This window comes from Ictalurus punctatus, unplaced genomic scaffold (genome assembly GCF_001660625.3).
Source record: "Ictalurus punctatus breed USDA103 unplaced genomic scaffold, Coco_2.0 tig00163727, whole genome shotgun sequence".
NCBI classification, from domain to species: domain Eukaryota; kingdom Metazoa; phylum Chordata; class Actinopteri; order Siluriformes; family Ictaluridae; genus Ictalurus; species Ictalurus punctatus.
This window is the reverse complement of record NW_026521182.1, coordinates 29643-49875: the sequence shown is the minus strand read 5'-3', so window position 1 is coordinate 49875 and position 20233 is coordinate 29643. Positions and strand designations below refer to the sequence as shown.

At 39.2% G+C, this 20233-nt stretch overlaps 2 long non-coding RNA genes across 20 annotated transcripts; one reads left to right on the top strand and one right to left on the bottom strand.

Annotated features, from left to right (window-relative positions):
• Positions 1-2237: 2237 nt before the first annotated feature.
• LOC128632684 (uncharacterized) lies at positions 2238-15997 on the bottom strand. 17 transcript variants are annotated; one of them, XR_008396234.1, is made up of 10 exons: positions 15864-15997; positions 15630-15753; positions 14110-14464; positions 9389-9580; positions 8928-9087; positions 7975-8097; positions 7236-7623; positions 4987-5111; positions 4628-4793; positions 2238-3900 (listed from the first exon to the last, which is right to left on the bottom strand). It is a non-coding gene; the product is annotated as an uncharacterized LOC128632684 (long non-coding RNA). The 17 variants fall into 17 exon arrangements; XR_008396235.1 differs by having other exon boundaries at positions 15843-15988; XR_008396238.1 differs by having other exon boundaries at positions 15895-15982.
• LOC128632685 (uncharacterized) lies at positions 13352-19986 on the top strand. 3 transcript variants are annotated; one of them, XR_008396244.1, is made up of 4 exons: positions 13352-13436; positions 15592-15702; positions 17195-17340; positions 19422-19986. It is a non-coding gene; the product is annotated as an uncharacterized LOC128632685 (long non-coding RNA). The 3 variants fall into 3 exon arrangements; XR_008396243.1 differs by lacking the exons at positions 13352-13436; positions 15592-15702 and adding an exon at positions 16050-16507 and having other exon boundaries at positions 17174-17340; XR_008396242.1 differs by lacking the exons at positions 13352-13436; positions 15592-15702 and adding an exon at positions 16062-16507.
• Positions 19987-20233: the final 247 nt, after the last annotated feature.

Genomic DNA, 20233 nt, shown 5'->3' with positions numbered 1-20233 from the left:
GGTTACTGTAACTGGCCGTCCAGAGATGGTTGATGAAGCCATAGATCATCTCCTGAACTTGGAACAGGAATGTATGGCTGATGTGGTGGAAAATGAGGCCAAGATGGCCTACATGAAGCCATCGGGCACTGCAGCAGCCAACCCTGAGGAACCCCGTGGGCCCTCCAAATAATTATTGTATACTTTACCTATCTTTGTAATGTTCTTCCCTATTTGTGGATATTCTCGAGTGAAGTAGATGAGGCCACGTAGGGAACACATGAAGCAGTGATGAGAATGAAATTTCTAATAACATTAGAAATACATTAATATTTTCATATTACAAATCAATTTGTGTACTTTAACATTATAAAATATACATAGCAGTATATTTATCAATTCAATTTTTATTTATTTGTATAGCGCTTTTACAATAGACATTGTCTCAAAGCAACTTTACAGAAATATCAAACTATTTATCATCATCATCATCATCATCATGTGTGAATATGCTTTAAATGTGTTGGTGTGCTGTCTGTATACCGTGTCTCTTTCCGTCTGTCTGGCCAGCGCGCGCACATATATAGTGAAATCGGAGCAGCGTTCAGAGTGCTAGACATGTCCTGGTGGTATGCGTGACCATTTCCCCCGTTTATGACGCCGCGAATGTCGAGTTTTTAAACGCTGTGGTGTCTGAGCAGGCCTCTGTATGCATTTGAACGGAGTTGTATTAAATCATTGCTGTATCTAACCTTTGCATTTTGTTAGTTTATGTAGCGTGTTTTAATAATGGACATTGTCACAAAGCAGCTGTACAGATATCTGGATATATTATTTCAATGTAAACTTACAAACAACATTTCCATGTCAAGAATCGAGGGTATGTTCTTTAAAAATGTAATAATAATAATAATAATAATAATAATAATAATAATAATAATAATAATAATAATGCTGGTAAACAGTTCAGAAGCTCCGTGTACTGTTTTTGATATGTCAAAACTAGAGAACGCAGGCCAAGAGAGTGACCATCATGCCCAAGGATATTCAGCTGGCCCGGCGTATTCGCGGAGAACGCGTGTAAACCACAACTTCGTCTAATATACACAAAGGCTCTTTTAAGAGCCACTTCACCGTCTCAGAAAACAGCAAATTTTCTTTCTTGGGCAGTTTGAATATTTAGAACGTGGTACAGAGAGAAGGGGACATTATATATATATATATATATATATATATATAGTTAGATTTCCAAGTATCTCATGGAATCTCATATTTATGTCTTCAGATCTCCGTCAGCCCTTTCAGCCTGTTCTACAATTATTTACTTCTATTAACTTTTAGTTCTGTGCTGCTATGAGCTAGAAGGTGTGGTTTTTCTCAGAGCGTTTGAGATCTGGGGAGCCTAAGTGAACACACACGGACACATGCATGCTCACGGAGACGTCCGAGTTTATTCATGCAAACCAAGAGTATTTATACACATTGATAAGAAGCAGTGCGTGGACAGTTTCTACTGGTGCAGGGGCCAGACAGATTTAGACAAAACACACAGCATCACACAGGTCATACTACAAAATAAGTCTACTATAATAAAGATGGCAAGTGATCAGTTTATTCAAAGAGGTAATTAAATTATTCATCATAGGTATTTGATAGCAGTTCATAATATAAGAGAGTACATGATATAAGAGAATTTCCTTTCATATATATATATATATATATATATATCTCAACATGGGGGGGGGGGGGGTTATAGAAATGTTTATTATTCGTTATTAATGAGTGAACTTTATTATGATAAATATACTGCTATGTATATTACATAATGTTTGTTTTTTAGATGATGAACAGTGCAGAAGAGCCGTGTATTGTCCTTATGTGAAAACTAGACAATGCACAGTAATAACGCCGATGAGCTGTGTCTGTGTACAGTAGCCCAAATCTGCCTTCTGTTCCAGGCGGCGTTGTGTCTTGTGCTGGATGGAGCTTGACTGCCCTCGTGTGTCCACCCTCGGGAACGGCAATTTCCCCAGAAGCGGTATTCTGGGTAAGAAATCTGACATGATATTACTATTAATCTCTGTCTTCTTTTTTAACCCGTTCAGGATAATTATCGTTGTAATGTAATAATGTATGATACATTACCTTAATCTTTGAAATTTCAACTAATATTAGAAATACATTTCTATTCTCATCGCTGCTCCTATGTAAATTAATGCATTCCGTAGGTGGCCTCATCTATTTCACTGGAGAAGATCCACAAAGGCAAGGCAAATTTATTTGTATAGCACATTTTCAGCAACAGGGTAATTCAAAGTGCTTTACATAAAAGCAACACAAAGCAACATTTAAAAAGAAGACATTAAAAAGAGTTCATACACATTATATAAAATAAATTAAAAAAAAAGTAATAAAAACAAACAAATAAAAAACAGGTTAAAACAGATTAAAAAGGTTACAGTGCAGCATAAGATATTAATTAAAATACCTTGATGATTGATTTAAAAGCAGCAGCAAAAAGAAAATTCTTCAGTCTTGATTTAAAAGAACTGACAGTTTTGGCAGATCTGCAGTTTTCTGGGAGTTTGTTCCAGATATGTGGAGAATAAAAACTAAATGCTGCTTCTCCACATTTAGTTTTGACTCTGAGAACAGAAAGCAGACCTGTTCCAGATGACCTCAGAGGTCTGGATGGTTCATAATGTACCAGTAGATCAGAAATATATATTGGACCCAAACCATTCAGTGCTTTATAAAACAGGGATATAGAATTCCAGAAAGACTCAACAACATGCACATAGTATTTTGTAATTGCCTGTATATACACCTCATAATGTGGTGTAAATACACTACACAATATTTATACACAAAGTTACACACATTATGATGCTATTTTTTCTAATCAGATATGTGTAATCCTTTTTGTATCTAATTTCTTGAAAAGTACACAAGTACTCATTTTCCAACATTATGTGGCAAGATACAATTAAAGCATATAACATACCGCATGCTTTAACAAACCCGTAATTAAACAAGCTTCAATAATGTGGATGTTAGATTCTGGTCTATGGAATTCACATGACGAATCTTATGAATGACAGACAACAATTATATAGTTTAACAAACTCCATGAATATTTTTAATAAACATGCATGAATTTTAGTAAATGCAGACGAAGTTAAAAGCTGAAAAATGACATTCAATATTGTAACACACAAAATAGCCAGATATAGTTCCTATGTATTGCTAATCAAAGAAAAAAATTATTAGTCAGACATCAAACCCAATGGAATTCTCCGTATATTCAAGCTCATTAGAATTGTACTGTTTGGAGGCTGTCACGCGAGGGAGAGGAATTACAAAATTGAATCTGAACTGGACTCAGGCCCAATTCTTGCAGGACGCACTAGAGATCCCATGTAGCTCTGCTGTGAACAGACAGTGGATATATCTGAATATATGGCATTTCATTTCATTGTTATATACTAGTACTATATGATGCAGTCTGAACCAACAATTTCGGAATCAGTAAACTACAGACATTAGCTACACATTCCTGATCGCAAGAAAGTGAACCACAATTCACTCAAAATTTGAAACCTCCAAATCAATCATCAGTATTCACAAAAGGTTTGGAGCATGTATGCACTTTCAGTTATATGCATAGTGGAAAGGTTTTTGCTTTTCAAAGGGATATAAAAACTAATGAGTCAGTCAACAGTGTTACACAATGGCACATTTGTATGAATGAGAAAAGAAAAAGAACCACAGAAGTTGTAGATTTAAATTCTAACCTTCATCATAAACACATAATGTGTTTCTTGACACTTTTCCTGCCTGGGGCATTTTTTAGGTAGCTGCCGATGGCCTCTCTGCAACCGGCAACAGTATATTCACGTCCATGTGCTTGTTCGGCAATATCTGTAACATAAATATCAACAAAAACATTCAGCCTTGGAATGCAATAACAGAGAAAATGTCCGTTTTCTGAAGGCAAGACTTTCTTCTCAAGAGTTTGCAAAGGAGGCATATACCGTCATGTACCGTAATTTCCAGACTATAAACCGCTACCTTTTTCACACGCTTTGAACACTGCGGCTTAAACAATGATGCGGCTAATTTATGGATTTTTATGGGCTAACGAGCTTCATGCCGCCAAAATATTTAGCCTTGTCACATCGGACCAATGAAATTACCGAACAGGTCACAGTGGACCAATGAAACTGTTCGAATTAAATCAAACACACTCACACTAAATTCTTCAGATCAGTCATTTGCGCTTCATGCACACACCCTCATCATGGAAAACACACGAAGAAATGCATTTGATGCAGCTTTCAAGTTAAAGGCGATCGATCTGGCTGTTGAAGAAGGAAATAGAGCTGCTGCACGTAAGCTTGGCACGCACTGTTCAGGAAAAAAGCATTTAAGGTACGTATTTAATTAAAAGTTTAAAAAATCTATTTGTGTAACATCTTTCTGTGTAAATATCTCGCGTTACAACGTGGACACCTGCGGCTTATAGACAAGTGCGGCCTATATATGTACAAAATTTTTTTTCTTTTTAAAGTTAGTGGGTGCGGCTTATATTCAGGTGCGCTCAATAGTCCGAAAATTACGGTATACATTTTTTATCCTTCATACTCACAGTGTACAAGGCCATACACTTCATCCTGATCAGTCAAAGCCAGCTTCCCACCTTTTGGCGCTTTCAACGAAAACATACACCACAGACTGTTCTCCCCGATTCTTTGGAGAATGGAGCGAACTGTCTCTCCGATGCTGCTCCGCCTCATCGTCTTCAAGTAAGCACGCTACAAGAAATTCAAATAAAAAATCTCTGGCATACATGGTCCAACATAAGATACAATTCCATCATTTAGGATTGTGAGACAATTTTGATATTATGATCAAAAACTTCAGTTCATGTAAACATATAGATTTATTATTCTGAGATTTATTATTATTGAGTCAAATTCCAGGTGAACATTAAAAAGTTTGACTTACAAAACAGTTGGAGTTTTTCGCTATTCTTCAGTTGTTGTTTATTGTTATTGTTCAGTTGCAAACATACAGCTCTGTATCATCAGCATAACAGTGGAAGTTCATTCCATGTTTACGAATAATTTGACCTAGAGGTAGCATATACAAAGTAAAAAGCAGTGGGCCTCAAACAGAACCTTGTGGAACACCAAATTTAACCTCGGTATGCGTGGAGAAGTCTCCATTTACATCTACGAACTGAACTGATAACGATCGGTCTAATAAGACCTGAGGCAGGAGAGGACTGTTCCCTTAATGCCAACATTTTCTAATCTATCAAGGAGAATAGTGTGATCTATAGTATCAAAAGCTGCACTAAGGTCAAGTAACACAAGCAACGAGACACAACCCTGATCAGAGGTCAGTAGAAGGTCATTTACTACTTTAACTAACGCTCTCTCTGTGCTATGATGAGGTCTAAATCCTGACTGATACATTTCATGAATGTTGTTCCTGTGTAAGTACGAGCATAACTTTGCTGTGTACAACCTTTTCTAAGACCTTGGAGATGAAGGGGAGATGTGATATTGGTCTATAGCTGGACAGTTGAGACGGGTCAGTCAGGTTTTTTAATCAGGGTTTTAATAACTGCTAGTTTAAGTGATTTAGGTACATAGCCAGTGCTAAGGGAAGAGTTGATTATATTTAAAAGTGGTTCAATTACTCCTGGACAAATCTTTTTAAGAAACATGTAGGCACAGGATCTAGTAAGCAAGTTGATGAATTTGCTGAAGAGATTAATGAAGCTAGTTTGGTCTCTCTAAGGGGAGTAAAACATTCTAAACATTGATCCGATATTGCTATATTATCATCTACAGGGTGAGTTATAATACTGTCTGGTTTTAATTTAATAGCCTGAATTTCACATCTAATATTTTCAACTTTACCAATGATTTGATACCAAAAATTTGATGAAATCTTCACTGCTATGTAATGATTGAGTGTTTCTCTCTGTAGTGATTTTATTCCTAGTAAATTTTACTACTGTGTTGAATAGAAATCTAGAATTGTTTTTTTTATCTCCTATTAAGGTGGAGAAATAGATTTTTTTTTTAAGAGATTTTCTATATTTCAGTAGGCTCTCCTTCCATGCTGTTTGGAATATCACCAATTTGGTTTGATGCCATTTACGTTCTAATTGTCGAGTTGTCTGTTTTAAGGTTCGCGTTTGATCGTTATAGCCACTCTATCTAGCGTGTAGCGGAGTGTTGACTCCAAGCTTTCAGTTGCCTGATCGAGTTCTGTGGGATCAGACGGTGATCCAAATATAATTGATGTCTCTGGGAGGTTATTTATGAAGCTCGGTGCAGTAGCTGATGTGAAAGTACGTTTTACACGGTAGCGGAGGTGGAAATATTATGATCAATATGTATTATGAACGAGATAAGATAATGGTCTGAGACAACTTCAGACTGTGGAAAAATTACAATATTTTCTATATTTAATCCGTATGTTAGTATGAGGTCAAGAGTGTGACCACCATTATGAGTAGGTCCGATTACGTTCTGATTAATCCCTACTGCATCTAAGATGGACACAACCGCTATTCTCAGAGGGTCTTCCAGGTTATCAAAATGAATATTGAAATCACAGACGATTAATGCTTTATCTACAGAAACAACCAGGTTTGAGATAAAGTTTGCAAATTCACTAAGAAATTCAGTATATGGCCCTGGGGGTCGGTAAATAATAATTAGTGGAATTTACTTATTTTTAGTGGCTACATAAGTTATGCTGGTATAAAGAATTTCAAAAGAATTAAATTTATGACTAGGTTTTTGTGTGACGCCTAGATTTTGACTATGGATGAGACCAACACCTCCTCCTCTACCAGTTGAACGAGGCTGATGTACATAGCTGTATCCAGGAGGACTGGCTTCATTTAATGCTAGGTACTCGTTTGGTTTAATCCAAGTCTCCGTTAAACACATTAAATTACATCCCTGATCAGTAATGATTTCGTTAACAATAAGAGCCTTAGACGCAAGAGATCTAATGTTTAATAGCCCTAGCTTCAGATTAAAGGTGCTGGATGTGCATTCAGTATGATATAATTTTAGGTTAATTAGGTTACTAAAACAAACATTCTGAAATTGTCTATGTATTTGTATAGCTCAGGGAACAGACACAGTCTCCATAGTATGTACTACAGGTGTTAAACTATTAATTGAACATTGCTTATGATGAACATTATTGTAGGAAGATGTGCTTACGGTAGGCAGTCACTTGGTTTGTAGTGTCTTGGAGATGTTGTCAGACAGCAGTTCCGCTCCGAAGCTGCTGGAGTGCAGGCCATCAGGACGAAACATCCTAGGACGCTCCCAGAACAGATTCCAGTTATTAACAAACAGCAGATTCCTGTTAATTACACCAAGAAACTAACCAATCATTTAATGCTAGAAGTCTACTGAACTTTTCAGCTCCACATCTGTATGAGGGAAGAGGTCCAGAGACGATGATCTTCGCGGTGGGTGATCTGCCTCATACCGTCTCGATCAGGCTGGCCCTCTTCAGAACCTCTGTCTGCCGAAGCCTGATGTTTGCCCCCGCATGCGGCACGACTGCTCCAATGCACTCGTCCTTCTTCAGGATTCCTGGTAGCTGCTCAGCGACATCAAGGACACAAGCAAAAGAAAAATTGTGTGTGCACCTTACCCTTTGTTGAAGCGACGCGGACATTTCGCACAATGTAGTTCCCAACGATTGCACAGGATCAATCTTATTTTGTTAAGAGCATTAATATTTTGTAGATTCAGCAAGGGGTATGTAAACTTCCGACCGCAACTGTGTACCCACCCAGCTACCAAGCACACACACACACACACACAAATTCCACCATTTAAAAACAGCAAGGATTTTTTAAAAAAAAATTTTATAAACAATTAAAAATAAACTACAGTAGGAACATTTTAACAAATACCACAAAAACACCACAGTTAAAACACTACATACCTTCCTTTTGCAAAAGACTTCTCTTGCACTCACACTCTTGATCTGATGCCAGCTGGAGCCACCTCTTCATGGTCCTCTCGACCTCCATCTCTGCAGCATTAGCCGTAAAGAGGTTTCTATGAACTTTGGAATAAAGCAATACATATCATACAGTCATTATGAATCTTAAGCATTAACTATGCTTATACCATGGTCACTGTGAATACTGGATTCTGATTGGCTGGAAGGTGTGCATTATAACCGTTTATTGCACAGGTAGTTCCCGTCAGATTGATCACCGTAATCATTTCTTGGTCAATGCGCAGCCTACATGCACACACACGCACAGACACTCGAGCATACAGAGACATTCATATGAACAGACACATCTTGCCAGCGCTTTCTGCAACTTTAACAATAAAAATAGCTTTGCTGGTGAAAAGCTACATGATATTTCTCAGCAACGAGGTGGTACCATCACTGTTTCTGAAGTAATTCAACTCTTAGTTTTACTACACTACTGCTGCGCAACACTGACTGCTGAGAGGCACCTATGATGCACGTAATTCATACACGCTTGATCTCTCTCTCTCCTTCTCTCTCTCTCTGATAGATATCTGTCAATTCATTCAAATAAATGCAATCTCATCACACTACTTTACCTCTGTGTCTGATTTATAATGGGCAAAATTCCAGATCTAACGACCTAACTAATAGAAATTAACGATCATTTTAAACTTCTAATCAAAGTTTGCACTTCTAAACCAATGACAGCTTTAACATTATTAATTGTGGAAAGACCATGGTATAGGCGGGGTAATCCATGGCTAGGTGTGCATTAAACGATTTGAACGAGTGGATCATTTCCTCCACATCATGCACTAAAATCGTTTAATGCACATCTAGCCGTGGATTACCCCTTACATATCATCTGAGAGAGACAGCTAATTCTGTATGTAAACAGATATACTTACCAATCACGACCTCTCCGAGTTGGAGAGCGGACAGTGAAGTCTTTCTATTGATTCCCCTCCAATTGAGGTTCTTTTCCAGGGAGTTAGTAATCACCAATATGCACCAGGTGCAGTTGAGCACATCCGCCCTGTCAATAAGCTCCAACCAGTTTACCTGAAACTGAGGATTCTTAAAACAATAATATAATATAAAATAATATAATATATAAAATTAATAAGCATGTATTGCCTCGTCAAAAGTGTCAGTGCTTCTCACTACTTCTGCAGTTACCCTGCCCTGTGTGTTTTCCATGTTTTCCTCCTCTACCAAATATTAGGTCATAACTGTTCCCTCATATCAAAGTGGTGTTCAATGTTGTGCTTTGAGTACGAGTGTGTCACCTTGAGAAAACAGAAATGCTCTCAGTAGCTGTGTAATTGTGCAAGCAGTTGTTAACAAAAAAAAGAGAAAAAATTCTCACCAGATTTTGCTTGTAATCTGGGCTCTGTTGCATCCTTCGCTCCAGACTACACAGTTGAGGAAGGTCTTGCAGGGGCAGTAAATCTTCATCAATATCCAAAGGCTGCACCTGGACCTCCTGTAGTTGAAGCAATCTCAGTGGTTTGTTGGTCCAGCACCATCTCTAATTTAGTTAACACCTCCCTCAGCATGGCTATGGTAAAGAAGTTAACAATATTTACAAACGATACACACTACAAAACTGTACAACTCCATCCTCAGTCTTATTCCTAACCTACACAATTCCAGTAAGATGGCTGAGTGGAAATCATGGTTAATTAATACCTAAAAGAAAGTCAATCAGAAAGCAGAAGAATACGCTCATATGGCATATCGTCCACTCTTTCCAGACTCTGTGAAAGAGTCTAAAATATTGACTATATTGCCAAATTCTACAATGTTTCATGAAAAATACAACTTTGAATATGCTCTCAAAGCATGAGGGAATAGCAATAGCGATGTGCTGAACAAATATCTGCATGTTTTACACCTTGGTGGTCTTTACCCAGACACTTCCACGTCTGACTGGAGGTCTGGCCAGGTCCTGCCCTCTTTATCGCTGTCTTTAAAATACAGTTGCATTTAAACATAATTCAATCCCTTCAGGATCACTCAAAGAGACAAAAAATTAGTATATTGCTAGACTAAGGCTAAGAATTGCACATAAGAAATACAGTGTTGAGCCGAACAACAGGTCTGTTATACTGCCAAGTGGACAATATAATCTAATAACAGGACACAGCATGCTGCAAACTGTGTGGGTTTTCTGACACAACATATTAAAAAAGTTAAATAAAAAGTAGTAAAACAGGAAAGGGGAGGAATAAACTAGGAGTTTATCTTATTTGTACAGCAATTAAAAAAGCTTTATAAAAAAAAGTGTCGAGCTGCCTCTTAAGCTAAATTAGCTAGCCGGCTAGCTAGCTGCTAGTACGCCATCTGATGTTCTCGTCACAATCACACATACCATTGAAAAGATTTTTAAAAAACATTTTCTCCATGACATTTTAAATATCAAACAACATTGTAGACTGAAATTACTCAATTAAATTACTTACCTTCTTCAGCTGAAATGATTCCTCTTGAAAACGAAGAATGACTGCAGCCTCGAGTATCCTAACTGATTTAACCGTCAAAAGTGTTTTCCAGGCGGCTGAGCTCCTTAATTTTAGCTGTGGCCCGTCTGTGACTTAACGAACTTGAAAAAGCAGATACACACCGCTACACAGAGTATGGACCTGCCGCAAGTACACCTGCTTTCAGCTGAGATTGGCCCACATAGCAAAAACCGTCTGTCAACGAGAAGTGGTGTGAACGGTCAGCAGGGCTCTGGGCAATTACCTTTTCACCGATACCGGAATTGAGCCGACAGTGGCGCATTTCTACCAGAATCGGCCCAAATGTGCTTGCTATCTGGGAACTGTTCATCACCCGATATAACGGCCGAATGTTCCAAAAAAGTCTAAGCTTTTTACCAAATAAATGTAAAGTAACAATTTCATCAATGATAACTCTTCAACGCCCAGGGAAAAAAATCAGCGATGATCGGCCTGGAGCTGGCCAGAGTCTGTGCGACATGACGCTCCCTCCCCGGGCTATGTCTGAGTGCTTTCCCCGCTGCACGGAGCGCCGTCCATATAATTTTGGACACTTAAAAATATTCGCTTAAAAATTCTCTTCGAAACTATTATGATATATTATATATATGGCAATGTAGCTCAGTTAGTTAGTGTGTGGTGGTAAGAACGCCAAGGTCGCTGGTTAGAATCTCAGGGCTGATTACATTTTTGCATCTTCTAGAACTCAATTAAAAATCTTCTATTGTAGCACTACTTGCAGTGTTCTCTGCTTGATATATTGCTTTGCTTGTATTTTCTCATTTGTAAGTCTGGTGAAGGATACGGGAATGAGCACAGACGCGGCCAAATAAAAAAATAAAGGAAAAAATATATAATAATAATAAAAAATTTAAAAATAAAAACATGGATTCCATGCTGCAGCAACTAATGGAGGCCAGCCTCCAGCAGCTGACGATAACACCTGCAGCAGCCGATAAGCGAGCAGAAACGTACAGGTTCCACGTGAACCTGTTGAAGAGGTGAAAAATGCTCCTCACACTACTGCCACCTGGGTGCTGAACAGACAGTCATTTCAGCACCACTGTTGTCGACTGCAGCAGAGCATGAGGTGGGGAAATAGAGCACAAATTGCGGCAGATAAACACTGCAACTCCTCACCCTCTCAGAGAAGACTGGAGAGGATAAAAGGGCATCACAACCTCAGCAGCTTGAGCAGCTTTTGTCTACGTGTCTATGCTGATCAATTCGGTTCTATGTCTTGCAGATGACGATGATGACAGCAATTCTCTCCCCCCCACTACCTACGCTTCCTCCGCACTCTGCTACCGACCTACACCACTCTGCCTGGCCCATAGCGACCACACTCCTCTCTAACACCTCCCTCACAGACTGCTGCCCCAGGACAGAGTGTCCCATGACCCTTCTGCACTCCCATTCTACAAAATAAAAGCTCTCTTAACCAGTCTCACTCTGTCTGTGTTCCACCTGCCGCTGCTGCTACACTATAAAACATTCAACCTTTCGTTCTTGAGATGTCACACTAAACAAGAATCTCATGCAAAAGCAAGGACACACAGAAGCATGGAATGATGGCAAAACCGTAGCTAGCCAAAAAAAAAACAATAAAGGGCCTTGAGTTCCTAAACATGAAACTGCTGTGACCTCTTATATTTTTGGATCAATTCCAAATACTAATTGAGTCATCTGCTGGTTACAACAACAATATAGTCTATAGAATTCCTACAAACATTCAACCACTGGTTGAGATATTGCATTAATGAGAACCTCAGATGGATGGACAGACTTAGTGGTGGAGGAATAAAAAATAAATAAAAGGTCTGCATAAATACTAAACTCGGACACACTTATCTAACGTTATGGGGTGTAGTAATGACCAACTAGTGTTATCTACTTAGTAAATCTGAGAAAGTTATGTTTTAATAACTTTACTGTCCCATAGTTCTTCATTTTAAACACTTTTCTTGTTGATACTTACAAACGAGTAACCATTTCCTTCAGACTACTCACCTTTCACGACTTCTTTTTGCCTGCCTTCTTCATTTGTAGACGCGTTTAAAAAATGTGCATGTTCATGATATATCTATGCAACTCTACAAGTATCGGCACCCTATCTGCCTTTCTTTCTTTTTTAAAACTAGTTAGTAATATTCATTGCCATATCATAAGTAATTAGAAAAAATGTAATCTATGGTGTCATCTGGTGACAAATTGAGCATGCTTTAGCTACTTTCCCTAAAAAGAGTTGTGAAAGCTGGTTGACATGCTGTAGCGCAGTAAGGGAGTGATGGCTGCATGGACAGGAGTTGTGAACAGTGCTCACCCTACACTCGGGACAGCTGACTGAGGGGACAGAGTTGGAGTCCTGAGGACACTCCAGAGAGCAGAGACACTCCACACAGAAGAGCACATGGGGCAGCCTCCCCACAACCTTACCCTCTGTAAACAGCAATAAAACCACCAAAAAAACATCAAGTGCACTTATTTATGAAGCTAAACATCACATAGGGAAATTTCCCCCACTGCTCTTCTTAACATTTCACATGGCTAACATTTGCTGTGTGGAATTTGGTTATTTATCATTTTTAAGAAACCACGCTGCAAAAAAAAAAAAAAAAGAAAGAAAAGAAAATTAAGCTTTAATGCAAGACGTTAGCTAGCTAGCCAACTAAACTCAAGCTAACTCGAAGGCCATGTTTATCAATTAAGTCTCACTGTTTAACTTTAAAACGCTCACATTGAGGATGTAGTCTGCTAATTGTCAAAGGTTCACTAGCTAATTAGGTTAATTAGGTGTGTTCTGAACCCACATTGCATTCAGCAGTGTGTAACCAAGATGCGTCCGGAAAATACTTGTATAAGTAAATACAGAGAATTTGTTTAAAACATTTTTTTTACCAGACAACGTGTACGGTAAGCCACAATTATTACATGCCACTGTAGCGTCCATTATGATGCTTTTTCACCGCGCACTTCACTTCCTTCAATGATGGAAAGCACTGGCTCTTTTAAGTGAACCGAATCCTTTGGCTTAGCTCTTCAATATGAGTCGATTCCTTCGGCTTCCGTACGGATCACTGCCATTTTTCTGAATCAGATTCAGAATCAGTTTTATTGGTCAAGTATGCTCGCACACTCAAGCAGGGATATGTATCATGCTATATAATTTAGCTAACAAACTGTCACCAAAGTAGCCGTGATGTGAAAACATGTAAACAGATGGGGGGTGGGGATGTAAAATAAATGAATAGATTTAAAGTGCATTACATTTATTCACTTAGCGGATGCTTTTATCTAAAGCGACTAACAAATGAGAAAAATACAAGCAAAGCGATATATATCTAGCAGAGAACAATACAAGTAGTACCAGTAGTAACAAGTAAGAACTGTTCAACTGAGTTAGATATTTTATTTATTTCATTCCTACAAAAACTAAATTCTAACACTGAAAATTAGTTTTTTTTAAAAAGGAGGGAGATATTTGAAAGATTAGGCTTTTAAAAACATCAGCAAATTTACATATAATTAGCTGCTTTCATTCAATTCAATTTATTTTGTAATTACTAAAAAAAAGATATCACAATACCAGGTGGATGGTGGCTTAGTGGTTAGCACGTTCGCCTCACTCCAGGGTCGGGGGCTCGATTCCCACTGCGGCCCTGTGTGTGCGGAGTTTTCATGTTCTCCCCGTGCTGTGGGGGTTTCCTCCGGGTACTCCGGTTTCCTCCCCCAGTCCAAAGACATGCATGGTAGGCTGATTGGCATGTCTAAAAGTGTCCGTAGTGAATGAATGGGTGTGCGAGTGTGTATGTGATTGTGCCGTAATGGATTGGCCTGTCCAGGATATACTTGTGCCCGATGCTCCCCGGGATAGGCGCCAGGTTCCCCGTGACCCTGAAGGATAAGTAGTATTGAAGATGGATGGATGGATATCACCTTACCTACAACATCATAGAAAAGTGTATTGTGACCTAATTTATCGCAATATCTATAACCAATTTATGGTTGTTGTTGTTTTGTTGTGTTTACATAGTTAATATTAACTAGCCTAGATAAACACAACAAAACAACAATAACAACAATAAATTGGAGTTGTTCCTTGTAATATATGACTTATATGTAAAGAATGAAATTGCTAAATGCAAAAAATATGTATAATAAATAATTGTAATCGTTTATACAATAACTGATATGTATATCACAGGTCACAGTGACATTGTATTGAAGATTAAGAATACTCTTTAAGGGCCATGAATGAAGGCCTCTGGAAAGAAACCGTTCTTGTGCCTGGTGTATTGGAAGTTCAAATAAAGTGTGTCCAAGCCGTGTCCAGAAAATATTATGGTCTGGGATGTATTGCCTTCATTGCTTAACTAGTCTCATGTTCAGTGAGAACACATTAAAAAGACCAAATCAGATTTTATCATATGCATGTGAGGAAACCATGTCCTGCGCTGTGGTTATCTTCATTAAACATCATTGTAGCCAAGCCTTCATATTCCTACACCTGAGTTTACAAAAAAAAAAAAAACACATTATATCATGGTAACTATAACACCAGTCGCATACAAACTAGTAAATTATGTGCCCTTTGTGCTTGTGCTGTTGGATCTTCGATACGAAGGTAAGAAGGTACTGACTTCATATACTGGATAGATAGTGTGGAAACTGAACTGTCACACAGCTGTACAGATTCTACAGAAATACTTTTCATTAGACCTCACTAGTCTTAAGGAATGAATCTCACAAGTTTCTTCTAGTGCACTAAGTAGTACTCTACATACAAAGCCAAGCTTTTCTATAGACTCTAAAGAGATGTGACTTGATAATGAGACCTCTCTGTGCTGATGATTATGATAAAGTCCAAGATAATGATGTGTGCTTTGTATTTAAAAAATGACACAGGAAAATTAGTGTCCATGTCTTTTATCAATAATAATAATAATAATAATAATAATAATAATAATAATTGCAAGCATAGTGAAATCAATGGTATTATTCTACCCAACCATTTGTCACTATATTTTTACTTTACTATATCCTGGCCGGAGTTTACTTTTGATTAAAGGAGTGCTATGCAGCAGTGAGAACAGTGTCGAGAAGCACCTGGAGATGGGGAAGAAGCTCCTGGCTGCCGGACAGCTGGCCGACGCACTTTCCCATTTCCACGCAGCTGTTGGTGAGTCGGTGAGCTTTTCTCAGAAAGTCACCAGCAATCATTTCTTTATTTCTGCAAAAAAAAATATTCTGTCTGAATCTTAACCGACCACTTTCTGACATCCGTGTGTAGACGGTGACCCGAAAAAATACTTGGCCTACTACAGAAGAGCCACCGTCTACCTGGCCACGGACAAGTCTAAATCCGCTTTACCGGATCTAAGCAAAGTCATCGAGTGTCATGATTTCCCCTTGAAGCAGCGTGCTCTAAGCGCGAATGCGCGAGCACCTGCTTTTCCATTGTTCACAGTAGTGACATCTGGACACGTGTGTTTTGTTTATGTTTCTGTCACGTCTCCTCCCTGTTCTGTCATTGGCTGGGATTTCACGTGTGTCTGTATTTTGCCCTCAGCAAGTTTAGAGGCTGATCAGTTTAGACGCTGATCATGTCCACATATATACCGCGCGCCTCCCAGCACACAACGCGGAAGATTATCCTAGAGTTAGATTGGTTTGTTTAGTAGTCATAGTCACGGTCCATGTTTAGAGTTCGTTCACGCTGGATTATCCGCTCCCAGTTCCTCGTCATAGTTCATGTTTCTCGTTTAGTTTATCGACCCTGTTTTCCGTGACACGACCTTGATTCATGTTTAACCCTGTGTATGCCTGTTTGCCGATCGCCTGACCTTCGCCTGTTTTGGATTATGTTTTGGATTTGTCTGCCTGTCTCTCTTTTAAAATAAACAACTGTTCATACTGCAATTGCATCCGTCCTATCTCCGCTCCGTCACGATACGTGACATCGAGTTAAACCTGATTTCACATCGGTGAGTTTTACTCCATGATAAGACATGAAAAGAAGATTGACATGCATCATGTTGAAAAGAGTTGGTGGTAACAGGTGATTTGTCACAGGCAAGACTTCAGAGAGGGAGCCTACTGTAACTCTTTGACTTGTCATTAAAGGAAAATTAAGTCATTAAAGGAAAATTAAGTCATTAAAGGAAAAATCCACCATGAACAACTTGCATATTGATCTTTATAATTAACAGGTGGCATCCAGGATTCATTTTGTAGTGAAAATTTTGAGTTTACTTTTTTAGTTTAGACTTCTTTCATTGACCTGTTGGTCATTTTTCACTTTGGTTTCTTGTATTGCCCACAATCAAGTTTGACAACATGCTAATATTGGTGACAGTAAAATTGCTATCTGTAGATTTCCCCCTGAGCTCCCTCCCCATAAAGAGTCTAGTTTCTAATCATCCCTAATCAAGCACAGCTTCATACGAGTCTTTATTAGCTGAATTAACTGCCGTAGATGGCCTAGACAAAATTAGAGCTGGGACTGATCCCCTGAATCAGAGTTCATCACATCTATGCAGCCATTAAGGACTTTGAAAGTGCTAAGGAGTACAGCGAGAATGACTGTCACCTACCCTTTGGCTTCTTAGGTTGATATTGAAGTGTGTCATGTTTTAATGTGTTCTAAACAGCTGGGCTTGTGTGAACACTAGGATAGCCCAGAAGAAGCTCATTAAAGCCTACAGGAAGTTCTCACAGCAGTGACACCCAGACAACGTCCAGGATCCTGAAGAGAAGAACAAGGCTGAGAAGAAGTTCATAGACATCGCACAGGCCAAGGAAGTGCTCACTGAGCCAGGTAAACCCTCAATCAGTTTTGTCTGCTAATATAAAAATACCAAGCTAAGCCGTTTTTTGATGTTGGTTTTTGTGTCCCATGCTTGAATAGTTTTACATAGATGAGGAATACAGTATATAAGTATGTAAGTACAGCTGCAGATAAAGAAGGATGAATCAGATTGGAATTCAGATCAAATTAACAGAAATTATGGTTGTGACTTGGTGATTAGTGGGGATGTTGAACACAGTCTGTGATATGTTTTTGATTTTTTTGCTAATACAGATCTGCCAAAATAACTAACAGTCAAAGAGAAATAAACATGCATTTTGTTGGAAAGGACGGATCGGAACCATGCTTGCAGCATAAACGGTTAATTGTATTGGTTGAACTGATATTTAACTGTAATCTGCAGAAATATTATGATATCATATATAGGGAAATTAGCCAGCGGTGGGTGGAGACAGACACACGGGAGGCCGTCGTAACGTTAACAAATGAGATTTATTTTTATTTTTATTTATAACGTTCTGGAGTGTGTGTGTGTGCTCGCGTGTGGGCGTGACAGCGTGTGGTGAGAGGTCAGTGTATTGCGGGGTTGCCAGAGTCGCTCCGGGGCTTTCCGGTGAAACAAGGGCTCTTCTCAGACGTCAGGCAACGCCGCGTTTGTAGTCAGGGACCGGAGAATTCGCTCGGGTCCGGGTCGTCTGAAAGAAAACATACAATACCAACAATACTGATAACTGGCAGTAATCCAGGCACACTTCATGTGAGAGAATGCTCTCCTTTCGAGCGGAAAAGCGGCCTTTTATACTCTCCCTTCGTCTGCTGGATGGTGGAATTTTCACGTGCGGCGCGCCATTCATCACCAGAGGGTGTGTCGGCGGCTCCGCCCCACCTCCACGTGCTTTCCGACTGTCCAAAACATTGAAGCGGGGCTGTCTCTTCAGCGCCAGCGCGGCAGTCGCGGGAGGAGCGATTTTAGTTCCTTGTGCGCCGGCTGTCGGTCTGTCGCGACACATACAGTATAAGTTTACTTTATACAGTTATTACAAAATTAACATAAGTGTATGTCAGGCCTGCATGTATTGTTAGTATTTTTAGAACAATTATGAACTCTAATTGCAAGCACTTGCATAAGCATATTAACATTTTGTGCTGAATCTTGAAAATATGTAAAACATTTAGACCATGTGCTACTGCATGCACTATGGCTGACTGGTGATCACGTTTGCCTCACACCTCAAGGGTTAGGGGTTCGATTCTCGCCTCTGCCCTGTGTGCACAGAGTTTGCATGTTCTCCTCGTGCTTTGGGGGTTTCCTCTGGATACTCCGGGTCCCCCCGCCCAGTCCAGAGAAATGTGTTGTAACCTGATTGGCATCTCTAAATTGTCCGTAGTGTGTGAATGGGGGTGTGTGTGTGCAATTGCGCACTGCGTTGGTTTGGCATCCCAGCCCAGACTCTAGGCTCCCCGCCACCCTGTGTAGGATAAGGGGTACAGACAATGGACGGCTGGCTGATTCTGACCTTAATAAAATATATTGACTGTTGATTAACACTTTCTTGTTTGTATGTCTGTAAAATGAATTTTCCTTTCATTTTAATAATTAAAAAGTATAGCCTACAATACTGAAAAGAAAATTTAATGGTGGGTCACTGCAAATCCTATTCTTTTATTATTATACTGACATTGCAGAATTTCCAGAGGTCCAGACAGACTTTAATTTTTTTGGGCAGCATGTAGACTAAATGTCAAGGTGCATCGATCAACAGTATATTAGATTGGATGTAATGGTATTGTTTTTTCCCCAGATGGAACGGTTAAAAAAATTAATCAATCACTGGTTCGGTGTGACGGTTATAAATAATTAACCTCTTGTAGAAGTGAATGTGTCGTTCATGTACCACATTCTTTGAGAATTGGCTAATTTTATTCCTGTTTGGCTTGAGCACTTTGAAATAGCAGAAAAGCAGTTTTCAGGTGTCTCCTATATCAATGTAAAAGGGGGAAAACTGTAGCTGCTTGCACCTCTGGTAATATAAAACACGAGTCTCGAAAGATGCTGGTATATCTGACACCTTTTCTCTGTTCTTGTGCAGAAACGAGGAGTTCATTTGACAAGGGTGAAGACCCAATGGACCCTGAGAGCAAGCACGGAGAAGGCCATCACCATTTCCACGGGGCCTGGGAGAGTTTCCAGGGCTTTAACCCTATTGGCTCTGGACTGTTCAACTTTAAATTCAACTTTAACTAAGATCATCCAGGAGGACATCAGTCTGATCTGAATATATAGCATCAGGCATGCAGCGAGAAGTGTAACCTGTTGAACCTGTTTGACACTAACTGCCATAGATGTGGCTACAGAAGCCACTGTGGCATGAAGATGCATCATATGCTGTTGAATATTCTCAGACTTGCCAAGCTGAGCTAAGTGGTATTATATAAAGTAATTATTTCAGGGACCATCAGAGTGTGGGGGTTCATTCCCAAGCAACCAACTATCCTAAAACTATTGTGTGTGTGTGTGTGTGTGTGTGTGTGTGTGTGTGTGTGTGTGTATAGGAGACTGCACTATTTTTCTATCAGTTAAATAATGCTGCATTGTAAATACACAATTAAAGATATTACGTATTTAATTAAAAAGAAAGTGACATTATTCTCCGATTTCGCTGTTGTAATGCAAATCACTATTGGAGGATTCCTTTAGTTGAACTTTTCATTTTGTATAGCACTTACAGACATCGTCACAAAGCATCTGGACTGACAGATGTAGATTTAGATCCCTATCGAGCAAGCTGGAGGTGAAAAACTCCCCGAGACATCATGAAGAAGAAACCTAAGAGAGGAAGCAAACTCAAAAGGGTCCTGTTGACACTGGATAGTGGGATTACAAATCATTACCAGTATGCAG